Genomic DNA, 12160 nt, shown 5'->3' with positions numbered 1-12160 from the left:
CTCAGCAAACTGACACAAGAACAGAAAATCAAACACCACATGGTCTCACTCATAGGTGGGTGTTGAACAATGAGAGCACATGGACACAAGGAGGGGAGCATCACACACTGGGGTCTGTTGGTGGGGACTGGGGGAGGGACAGTGGGGGTTAGGGAGGTTGGGGAGGGATAACATGAGGAGAAATGCCAGATATAGGTGATGGGGGGTGGAGGCAGAAAACCACTATACACACACACACAAATATATATACATATATACATACACACACACACATATATATGGAGAGAGAGAACTGATAACTTTAAAAAAGTACTTTATTGAATAGATCAATTAAAATATTAGATTTTTAAAATTCCGTAACTGACATCAGTTTACACAGGAGAAGACTGAAGCCTTAAAGTATTTGCCTAATAAAACTATTAGTGTCTGTGCCTGAATTAGAACCCGAACATGTTTTTAAATAAATAAGTGCATCATTTAAGGAAAGAAAAATAAAGTGGTTAGATATTAATGTTTACTCAACTTTTATTCCAAATAAATAACAAAATAAAGCAGATTAACACAAAAATCCTTTGAAGTGTGATAGGTTAAAAAATTAAACTGGGGCCAGGAGCGGTGGCTCACACCTGTAATCCCAGCACTTTGGGAGGCCGAGGCGGGTGGATCACGAGGTCAAGAGATCGAGACCATCCTGGTCAACATGGTGAAACCCCGTCTCTACTAAAAATACAAAAAATTAGCTGGGCGTGGTGGCAGATGCCTGTAATCCCAGCTACTCAGGAGGCTGAGGCAGGAGAATTGCCTGAACCCAGGAGGCAGAGGTTGTGGTGAGCCGAGATCGTGCCATTGCACTCCAGCCTGGGTAATAAGAGTGAAACTCTGTCTCAAAAAAAAAAAAAAAAAAAAAAAAATTAAACTGGTACTATTATTGCATGAAATAGATTTTCAAAGTCTGCTTTGAAATTTTTATGGTCTAATTTGTACTCAATCAAGAGAAAAATTGGAGAAACTGATCTTTGTGAGTATCATTATATGCAATCCTATGACTATAAGCTCATATGGTAGATTAATAAAGTGTCATTTTCTTTCTTAAGACCTATCCATCTTGGAATGTGCATGGAATTATCTGTTTATATCACTGAGTAAAATATTGAAACAGACAAAAGTATTTTATCCAAAGAGCAAGGTGTGACATGGCAAAAATTACTAATAATTACATTTATCTAAACACTGAGAGTTATAGACAAGTGATAAACTTTTTTATTAGCAATCACTTATAAAGTATCTTCATCAGAGAATAATCTGAACATACTGACACAAGTTCAGAATGAATCCCTTGCACTCCATCTATCATATACAGTAGTACACTTAAAATCAATGACGATAATTAGTCTGAAGAGGAATATCTTTGACAAAGAAACTATGTGGCCAAAACTTGGCTACCAGAAATATTTTCAGGAGTAGACTGATTTCTCATTTAATGTATTTAGATTCTGGTGTTTTTGATTGTTTTAAATTTCTCCCTCCTGGGAAATTTCTTGTCTCCCTGAAGAGCTCATTAGTAAGTATTTTTAATGTAAGCACTTAAATATATGACAAGATATTATGTAACATGAATATATATACATACATATATATATACACACACACATATATATGTATGCATATGTATGTATGTATATATGTATGTCATCAACTTTTGGAACTTCACAAATTTCTAGTTCTAAATATGTTGTTTTCTAAAATTGACATAATTCCATCCTTATGGTGATTTTTAAAAACCCAATAAGCTACACGACTATGATAATCCCAATTTCAAGTTTCATTCTACAATGTATCTTAATTTGTTTAATTTGGTGAATCAACAATGAATTAGAGTAACTCAATTTTTTAAAACTGGAATTTTCTGTAACATGTTTACTTTTAATAGTTACATTAAAGTTATTTAAGGGCCAGGCACGGTGGCTCACGCCTGTAATCCCAGCACTTTGGGAGGCCGAGATGGGTGGATCATGAGGTCAAGAGATCGAGACCATCCTGGCCAAGATGGTGAAACCCCATCTCTACTAAAAATACAAAAATTAGCTGGATGTGGTGGTGCACACCTGTAGTCCCACTACTTGAAAAGCTGAGGCAGGAGAATTGCTTGAACCTGGGAGGCGGAGGTTGCAGTGAGCCGAGATCGCTCCACTGCACTCCAGCCTAGCACCTGGTGACAGAGCGACTCTGTTTCAAAAAAAGAAAAAAAAGTTACTTAAATTGCATTTATAGAAAAAGTATTAAAATCTTCATTTGCTAAACTTTCAGGGGCACAACATCTTACACAGAATTTCTAATATGTAAAATATGGTAAGGAAACAGCACAAACATAAGAGGCAGCTAAGGAGTCTCTATCCCTTATCAGTGTGTGCCTGAGGGAAAACAGAAAAACAGCCAACATGTTGCTATTTTCTTCAATTACAAACATCACAAACTGTAATGTAACTAATGCAGAATGCAGATTTCCTGAAGTACCAGCTATGCCTCTGTCCCTACAAACAAAAAGAATTACTGTGGGGAATGTTGAATCTACTCACAAAACAAGTGGGAGAAAATCATCATCAGGCTTTGCTACTATAAGCAAATCTTCTTGTAACAGTGTTGTCACTCCAACTAGGAAACAACATTGTGCTATTATCAGGGTTGGGGCTCACTCATATGAAGCAAAACAGATCCTGGAAAAGATTAGTAGAAAAAAGATCCATTGCAAATGCTAAATAAATTAATAAGCATAAGTCATGTACGTGGTATAATACAGGTGTTGTCATTAACTCGGTACGTAACCCTAGCTGTGTCTTTTCTCATCTGTATATGGGGAGAACATCACTATCTCATGACTTCAAGAAGACTTGAGGCTGAATTAGATTACATATTAATCAGCACATCTCAATGACTTTAATCACTTGAGATGTGTATCACAAGTTGTGGAACATACTAGAATATTAAATTTTGTTAAGTAAATAAATAAATAAAACAAGAATAAGAATAAAATTACTAATTTACAAATTTTCCCAAATAGCTAAATTCTGTTTATCTATCTCTGTAGGGCTGATTTAAATATGTTTATAGTATTGCCACATTATCTCATCTTTCTTTTTTTTGTAAGAGACAGTCTCTACAAACCACAGTTTCAAAGAAATTTAAAAAAAAAAAAAAAGAGACAGAGTCTCATTCTGTTACCAGGCTAGCATGCAGTGGTGCAATCATAGCTCACTAAAACCTGGAACTGTATTTAAGATCTGGTTTTACTTAATGTTGTATGTATTTGTATGCAATTTTACTTATGTGAGGCTTAGTTTTAGAATAGAAGAGTTTCCTACAAAGACTAGTGAAAGACTAAAGAAAATTTGGAGAATAAGAATAAGTCAAGAAATCATGTACTGAAGGAATTACTTTATGCAAGACAAAATTAGTAAAAAAAAAAAAAAGAAAGAAAGAGAAAAGAAAAAAAAAGCAGTGGTTATCAGATCTGCCATGTTTTTAAGTTTTATAATGGAAAATGCCAGGTATTTTGGAGGGACTTTCTGGAGGAAGCCAAACTTTCACTAAGGCTTAAATATGATGAACAGTTAACCAAATAAATTGAAATATTTTACAATTCTCATTAAATCCTTGATATTTAAAAGGAGAAGCAGTATGGTTCACTAGAAAGCATTCACTCCCATGAATGGGTCCAGAAGAATCTATAATTCAGTCTTTTATCACAGGTTCACATTCCCTCATAAAAGGCAACAGCTGGATGCTTGTCTAGAGGAGCTCTTGAGCTTGTTCTATTGTATCTTAAACTTCTCATCTGCGTTTTTAGCCAGGATACCTGGGCTGTGCTTAGAAAATGGCCATCCTCAGGGCACTATAGAATGAACGCCCTTTCCCTTTTAGGCATTTCTCCTTCCACTTTAACTTTTCACTCTGTGTTCAGAGCTTTTCTGTTGCATTAAGCTTCTTGAGTGAGTGGTCTGGTGTTTGTGTTATGCAACTCAATTTAAGATAGGTTCATGTGACATCTGGCAGAAAGCAGGATGGAGTGCAGTGTGGAGATACGGAATATTGCAAATGCAGCATATGAAAGACCGGCAAATTTTAATTCATAAATGGGCAATGTCTTATTTATATTGTTGAGGGTACATTAATTATATGAGAAATACATAGCCAAGAGGGTGTAATATTTTTTCATTAATCCCAATGAAGGAAAGTAACTTTTCTTTTTTTTCTGCTCAGAAATACAGAATCACACATGCTACAAGACTTCCAGAAATAAATGATCCACTGAGTCTTAAATATAAAGAACTCTGTGTTCTTGCTCAGGTGTCTACATACCTGGGATCTTATAAGTAAGCCTAAGACATCACAATGGCATTGCCTCAGAGCCATGGCCACTGGTCCAACGAAGACATCTTGAGGTTATTGGAATGCATGGAGACTAATCTCCCATCCAATGACAACCGCAAGTTCAGCACAACTCAGTCACACCTGGACTGGGGAAAGGTAGCTTTTAAAAACTTTGGTGAAATGTGCAGACTCAAATGGTTAGAGAGTTCTTGCAATTTGGAGATATTTGGCACTTTGAAACAAGTAGTCCTGGAAGCTAGGAAATGTGTTACAAATACAAACAAAAGCCAAAAAGACAGGAAACATCCAGACTTCCCAAAAAGACCCCTTACTGATCATAAACGCTTCTTCAGGGGGAATTGGCCCCAGTACTCCCACATGCACCCTGGGATGAGAAACCAGGAACTGACCAAAATCCTGGCAAAGACATGCAAGGACCTCCCAGAGCAGATGAAACAGAAATATATTCAGGATTTCCAGAAGGAAAAGCAAGAATTTGAGAAAAAACTTGCTCAATTCAGGGAAGAACACCCTGATTTAGACCAGAAGTCCAAGAAATCTGAGGTCTCCAAGGGGATTCAAACCAAAGCGCAAAAGAAGGTTCAGAAAAATATGGAAGAAGTGAGGTCTCTTCCAAAAATGGATTAATTGTTCCAGATGATAAAATTTCATGGAGAGCCTAAGAAACCAACCATGAATGGATACCACGAGTTTCACCAAGATTCCTGGTCAAGTAGGGAACTGTAACATCGTCCCTGAAGGAGCTCATGGTAGATGCTGGCAGCACATCCCGCAGAGCCGGAAGGATCATTATAAGAGCCAGGCTGAGGAGCTGCAGAAGTAATACAACGTGAAGTTGGATCTCTGGCTCAAGACTTTGTCACCTGAAATATACGCTGCATACAAAGAATCAACCTATGCTAAGGGTAAGAATAAGGCCATGACAGGATGCCCAGATCCCACATTTAGACAAACAGATCTGCAGTCCTCTTCTGCAAAGGGTCTGCAAGAAGGGTTTGAAGAGACGCAGGGGCTCCAGGCTGCAGGAAAAGATTCATCACAGACTATTTGAATAAATTGTCACCTCTCCATGAACCAGGAGAGAAGAGGAAGAAAGATGGGGAAGAGGATGAAAGCAATACCCTTCAGACTGCAGGTGAAAAAGATAGAAGTTGATGTCTGAGGGCAGCGGGTCTAGCACAGCTACCTCAGAGGACTTCGAACTGGGAATCCACCTGGCTCAGACTCTGTCTGACTCAGACTCTACCTGACTCAGACTCCAGGGTCAGACAGTTTCTCAGCAAAAGCCCATTCATACCATCCATGTCAAAGAGAAGGGACTCTTCTCCTGCCTCTTCTTATTTCCTTATTTTTCCTTTTCCTCCTTTCCCACTCTCCTCCTTTATACAAAGTTGGGAAGAAGCAACTTGGTGCAGCACTCTCTTACATCAGGATCACAAACCTGGGAGGGGCTCTTTGGGGAGAATAAATATATTTGAGTCAATACTGGCCTTATCCTTAAAAGTCAAAAAACAAACAGCATCTTTTCCCAAGGAATTTTATGCAGTTAAAGCTTCTGGAATGAAGCGATGATTAGGCTGTAGGGTACACACTGTATTAGACTGAATATTTCTGAAGCAAGAAGCTTTGCTTTACTCATTTTCCTCCTGCCAAAGGAAGTAAGGGGACACCCATGAGGCTGAGACACTGACTGTCCCTGTGGGCACGTTTTCCAGAACTCCTGCACTAAATCTGGCATCAGGAATTTTTAATGAAAGGTAAGATAGTTGTCTTAAGAAAATTGTGGCACTCTTGGTATCTCTCTTCTCCACTCCCTGAAGTGAGTAAGGAGTTGGCCATTCCCGTGCCTGGCAGTAGGCAGCAATATTTCTATACATATATCTGACTCTTAGATTTGAGATTTTTCTTGCTCATTTCCATATATATATAAACTTACCTATTTCATCTGAATGAGCTCCTCCACAGAATCCCTTGCTTAGGACATTGGGTACAGCTTCTCTAAGTGCTATCTGCATTTATTCTTGAAGTTCCAAATTTTTCCTGCTGCTTCAGGTGCGAGTGAATCTCAGCTTTAGCACTCAGGATTCATAGAAAGATGCACAGAAAGACAGACATAGATAAGTTCACGATACTGTTTCATTCTCTGCTCTATCTATGAATTCTTGCACCAATATCACATTGTTTTAGATTTTTTGTTAACTAATATGTTTGAAAATCTACCTAAGGTTAGTGCCTTCTCAGTGCATCTTTGTTCCTTAAATATTTCTGGATATTTTCATATTTTGTTCTCATGAATAGTGATATCACAGAAGTGTTTGTATTGTTTTTATATGAAAATCAATGACTATTGAGTGTTTTTCTCTAGGTATCTTAGTAAATTTTTATTTATTAGCTTTTTCTTGGTAAATAATAAGCTTCAGAGAATAATGAAAATATTTACCATTTTATACCTCTAATTTCTAAATGTGTTGGATTAAAATATTCAGGAGAATGTTAAGCAATAACAATGTTTTTGGCTTGCTTCTTCTGACTTTCAACCTAATTCTTACAGAATTTCAAGTTATGAAAATTATGCTGATATGTACATTTGAAATTAAGTATAAAAATAAGAAAATATTTACTTTTATTATTATTTGGTTTTAATTTATAAGGTGTATCAATTTTTAACAAATTTATTTTATCATGTATTAATATAATTTTTCCTTAGTGTATTAGTTATCGTCCTCCAGAGAAATGGTATCACCAACATAGAGAGAGAAACAGAGTGACAGCAAGAGATAGAATAATACAGAGAGGAGAGAGAGACACACACACAGTGTCTTGTCATCCAGGCTGCGGTGCAATGGCACAATCTGATCTCACTGCAATACCTGCCTCCCAGATTCAAGCAATTCTCCTGCCTCAGCCTCCTAAGTAGCTGGAATTACAGGCACCCACCACCACTCCTGATTAATTTTTGTGTTTTTAGTAGAGACATGGGTTCACCATGTTGGCCAGGCTGGTCTTGAACTCCTGACCTCAAGTGATCTGCCCAACCAGAAAGACTAATTTTACTACGAAAAATTGGCTCACATAATTGTGGAGGCAAAAAATACCATGATCTGCAATCTGCAAGCTGGACACTTAGGAAAGTCAGAGGTATCGCTTCTCAGCCTTTTGGCTAAGATCAAGTGTGGAAAGCCAGAGGTGTAATACAATCTAGGTCTGAGGGGAACCAGGGCAGCCAGTGGTGTAAACCGCAGTTCAAGGGTAGGAGAAGATGAGATGTACTAGCTTAAGAAGTGAGGCGGGAACAAAATGTTCAATCTCCTCTATCATCTGTCCTTTGTTCTATTTAGGAACTACTGGGGAGGGAAACCTACTTTACAGAGACCAATTCAGGATGAAACATAAAATGTACCATCACACTTCCATTTTCTTATAGATTCTGGGGATTTAGGTATTTTTACATGAATTTTAGATGGCTGATGGGTTGAATCTATTTAGAAAATGTGTTTGCATATTTTGTGCCTTCTTTCTCTTCTTAACATCAAGTTTGCAAAATTAACTTTAAGGATCTGATTCTTTTTGCTTCCAGTTCAGAAGTTACTGTAAGTCCCATTTGCCACTAAGTGGTAGTGAGGCCTATAGCCCAGGTTAGATGGTGAGATGTACAAATTCAGTTGGGGCTTTCTTTGCTTGTGAATTTAAGTATAATGTCTTTTTTTTTATTCATCTCTTTAATGACATCCTAAAATTCAGAGGGAGGGCCAGTGGGGCCTCTGGGCTCAGCAGCTGTGAAGGAGGAGGGACCCACAATACCCGCTAAGGCAGCTCATTGCAAAAAGGCACTTGCGAGGGGGACCTCAAGCTCCTTTTCTATTTCTTCATATAAAATCAGGGGGACGGGGAAAGCTCCAAGGGCAAGGGAAGCAGAGAGAGTTTCTCTCCCAGCCTATGGAGTAAGGAAGAGGGGAGGGAGGGGCCGGTGCTGGGAGCAAAAAACTGCGAAGTCCAGGCCTGCACTTACACAGACATGCAAAGCCCACACCTTCCCTCCTAAAATCTGCAACAGGGCTGTGGGAAAGCCTCCTGTTCAAGCCCCCTTCTCTTCTCCCTTCTAGCTGGTATGAAGTTGGTATCACCACTCTGGGTGATGTAGTGAACCCAGGGCAGGGTCTGGTAACCACTTTTCTCAATGATCTTCATGTATCGGACCTGGATCCCAGAGAATGTGAAGTAGGGGATCTCAAACTGGACCCCGATTGGGGGCAGGCCCTCCAGCTCCTCCTTCTCCATGCTGGGGAGGCCAAAGTGGGCTCGCATCGAGTACTCCTTGCCCCCGGGAAAGACTTAATACTCCAAATCATGACGTTTTTCTCTGGCACACACTTGGTGCTGCCCACACTGGTCTTGAGTCTGGGGGAGTCGGCATCGCTGGGCACAGTCACAGATATCTCCACACCGGTGGCCACTGGCTGTTTCTTAAACTGCCCCTTGGCCTTGACCATGATCTCCATGTGACTCTGGGAGAACTTCTCAATGATAGACCCAATCCAGATCAGTAGCTTCACCTGGGTGCTGAGGGGGTAGGACATGAGCTTAAAGTCACCATCAGGCGGGATGAAGGAGATGGTGCAGTCATTGTCAAAGCATGAGAGCTGCACACACTGGTGAAATTTTACATCCTCCAGCTCTATCGATTTGTTCTTGCTCCCTGAAAGGCCAGTGAGCTCAAAGAGCACACAGTCATTGAGGCCCAGCCAAAGCTCTGGCATTCCCAACAGAATCACCTTGAACTTGATGTACCCACAATCTTACTCAGCAGGGCGCTGCCATTGGCATTGACCAGCAAGTTGACAACTCTATGACATCAATGAAGACCTTGTTCTTATACTTGATACCCTCAGAGTGCCAGGACACGGTGTTGGTGACAGTGGGTGGCACCCCGTTTCCCATCTCCAGCTTGTTGCTCTGCTGACTGATGCACTCCTGCAGGATCTTGCTGTCAGTGCTCTGTGGGAAGCAAAGTCCATCAGCTCATCCAGCAACTCGCAGATGATGACAAAGTTGTCCCAAATGCTCTCCTCCTCCAGCTCCTTGAAGTATTCACAGAACACCTCTATTGTCTTATACAGGAAGGTGTACACCAGGGAGGCATTGGTGTTCTTCAATGTGGCAGCCACCAAGTAGAGGCTGCTGTGTTTGATCCATAGAAAGTGGACCTCACCGTAGCTCAGCAGTGGAGTCAGGGTGCCTTCGTCCTCCCTCTGTACCAGCAGAGGCATGAAGTGCTCCATCTTGCTCAAGGGCACATCGCCTTTGTAATTGCAGCTGATCAGGGACTTGCCCTTGATGTCGAGAATGAAGACAGCCAAGGCGGACACGGTGGCGGCTGCGGGACCTAGGAGGCCTGGAGGGAGCACCAGGAGGTGACTGTGGCGCCGCTTCCTGCGGTGTTCTTAAATTTATTCAGCACCTACTGTTTTTTAAATCTTGCCTTCCTTGTGTGGGATAAAGAGAAGAAAGGTTCATTTCTTGACTTCATGACACTCAGAGTTAAAGGTGGCATTATTTGGTTTAAAAAGCACAAGTACTGGCAAATATAAACTAAACTATTGAGTTTGTTATGATAATAAAATATCATTGGTTAAAATAATGATCTCTTTGCTTTTCGGTTACCTCATCTATACATTCACAAACTGGGAGTAAAGTTACAGTGAGATTAGGCCAGGCATGCTGGCTCATGCCTATAATCCCAGCACCATGTTGGGAAGGGCTTGCCCAGAATGGTAAACCCCATCTCTACTAAAAATACAAAAATTACCTAGGTGTAGTGGCACTTGCCTGTAATCCCAGCTACTCAAGAGGCTGAGTCAGGAGAATTGCTTGAACCTGGGACACAGAGGATGCAATGAGCCCAGATAATGCCACTGTAGGCCAGCCTGGGTGATAAAGCGAGACTCCATCTCAAACAAAACCAAACAAAAAATTACAGTGAGATTACATATAGGTAAAGGTTACACTTAATGCTTATAAAGTACCTGTCTCACAGATTTACAGAAAATTTTAGGTTGATTTTCACATTTTTTTCTCCTTTATTTCTCTTATCATCCATATTTCTCCTTTATTTAATTCCAATAAAAACCCTTAAGAAATGCATATTATATACATAAAAAAAATTAAAAAAGAAATGCATATTATATAACAAGATATATTACATTCAATAAATAAAAATTCAATTAATGACATGTCTCTGCAATGCACAAAGTCCTGCAGCCTTTTAGAACTTGGTCCCAACTTTGACCCAAGTGCCAGATATTTTTAAAAATAGTGTCGTTGATTGTGTGTGTGCATATGTATGTGTTTGTATATACATACATGTATGTGTATACATATATACACACTATATATTTGTACAAAATAGGAGATTCTTTAATGCCATGCAATTGACAGAAAATGCAGTACAATTTTTTTAATGTAAAAATATTTCTGAAAGTCAACTAAATCAAACTTTGTCCTTGATAAGCAAGTATTAATTCAAAACGGAGGTATTGGAAGTGAAAGTGAAGTCCACACATAGCAAAGAGCATAACTAAACATTCAAGGCGAAGAAGCCATGATGCCTGCGGAGAAGCTAACTCTGCAATTTGTTTGTTCCGGTCTGTTACACACAGCTCATGGAAACTGCTAAACACCCTGAGATCCAGTTTAGAGGCATTCCTCGTTTACACATTTTTAATTAGCACACAGATTTATTGAGGTTGTTGTTACTCACACGTTCAGAAGTCACACCCTTGACATATTGAAAGCAAGACCCACCAGTTTCTTCAAACTCCAAAGTAAATGTCGCTTTGCTATTTTTCTCTGCCTTCCCCTCCCCAATCCCCCTACCCCTCCACCCCTGCTACATATCAAATACCTAAGCCACTTTGTCTTGGAATCCGTAGTTTTTGCTTTTGTTTTTATTATTTTTTAATCCGTCCTGCATGCCAGCTCACATTCTCTTCTCCCTTCATCCCTCCTTTTCTTCAAAGTTTCACTTTTCAGGGACAGTCCTGTAAAATAATCTATTTACAAATGTTTAACCTGAGATGTATGACCTTGGTTCAATATGGTCTTCCAGAAATTCACAATAAATACCACTATTTTCCAAGGGCAATTTTCTGTATCCACAGCTAATCTCAATAACTGACCACACCATCTGAGCTTGCTCTGCGCTAAGTTGGTAAAGTTTTAATTTTCTGACCCCCTTTTCCATCCAAATGAAAACAGATTCTGGAACTTTTGCAATAGGGGACTGAGGGATCCAGAGACCACAAGACTGAAGAACCACAGATGTGCTGGAATCACCGCTGGCATTGGGCTTCAAGAGAAGCGCAAAGTGCATGCATAGTCTCCGGAGCATTTGACGTTTCCTGCCTGGCTTTCTTCCGAGCCTCCTGCCTCCTATGCTGCAGAGACCCTCCAGTTTGGCTGTAGCCTTCGCCACCACCTCTGGCTTTGGTTCCTTGTTGTTTCTAAAATTACATTGAAGCAAGAAGTTTTAAAAGATGGTTTTCACAGAGATCTTTAAGAAAAGGGAAATTCATCAAAAACAGTAAAGCTTTACCTATCTGCAGACTCTTCAGAAAAAGTAGGAGTAAACTATTTTTAGAGTCGTATGAGTTAGCTTTCAGACAAGAGGGAAATAGCATAGAGGCAAGGATGGTTTCAGACAGTTTAAACATAGCATCTCTGCCTACTTGCTTAAGGAATCTGAAGGTTTCATTAACTCCAGATCTGACTCACA

At 39.8% G+C, this 12160-nt stretch overlaps 2 pseudogenes; one reads left to right on the top strand and one right to left on the bottom strand.

Annotated features, from left to right (window-relative positions):
* Positions 1 to 4386: 4386 nt before the first annotated feature.
* Positions 4387 to 5544, top strand: LOC105708825 (upstream-binding factor 1-like protein 1; annotated as a pseudogene).
* Positions 5545 to 8427: 2883 nt separating this feature from the next.
* LOC105708824 (AP-1 complex subunit mu-2-like) lies at positions 8428 to 11758 on the bottom strand (annotated as a pseudogene).
* Positions 11759 to 12160: the final 402 nt, after the last annotated feature.

This window comes from Aotus nancymaae, unplaced genomic scaffold (genome assembly GCF_030222135.1).
Source record: "Aotus nancymaae isolate 86718 unplaced genomic scaffold, 86718_ANA_hifiasm-v0.15.2.pri h1tg000029l, whole genome shotgun sequence".
Lineage (NCBI taxonomy): Eukaryota > Metazoa > Chordata > Mammalia > Primates > Aotidae > Aotus > Aotus nancymaae.
Note: the sequence above shows the minus strand (reverse complement) of the source record. Positions and strands in the feature narration are given on the sequence as shown.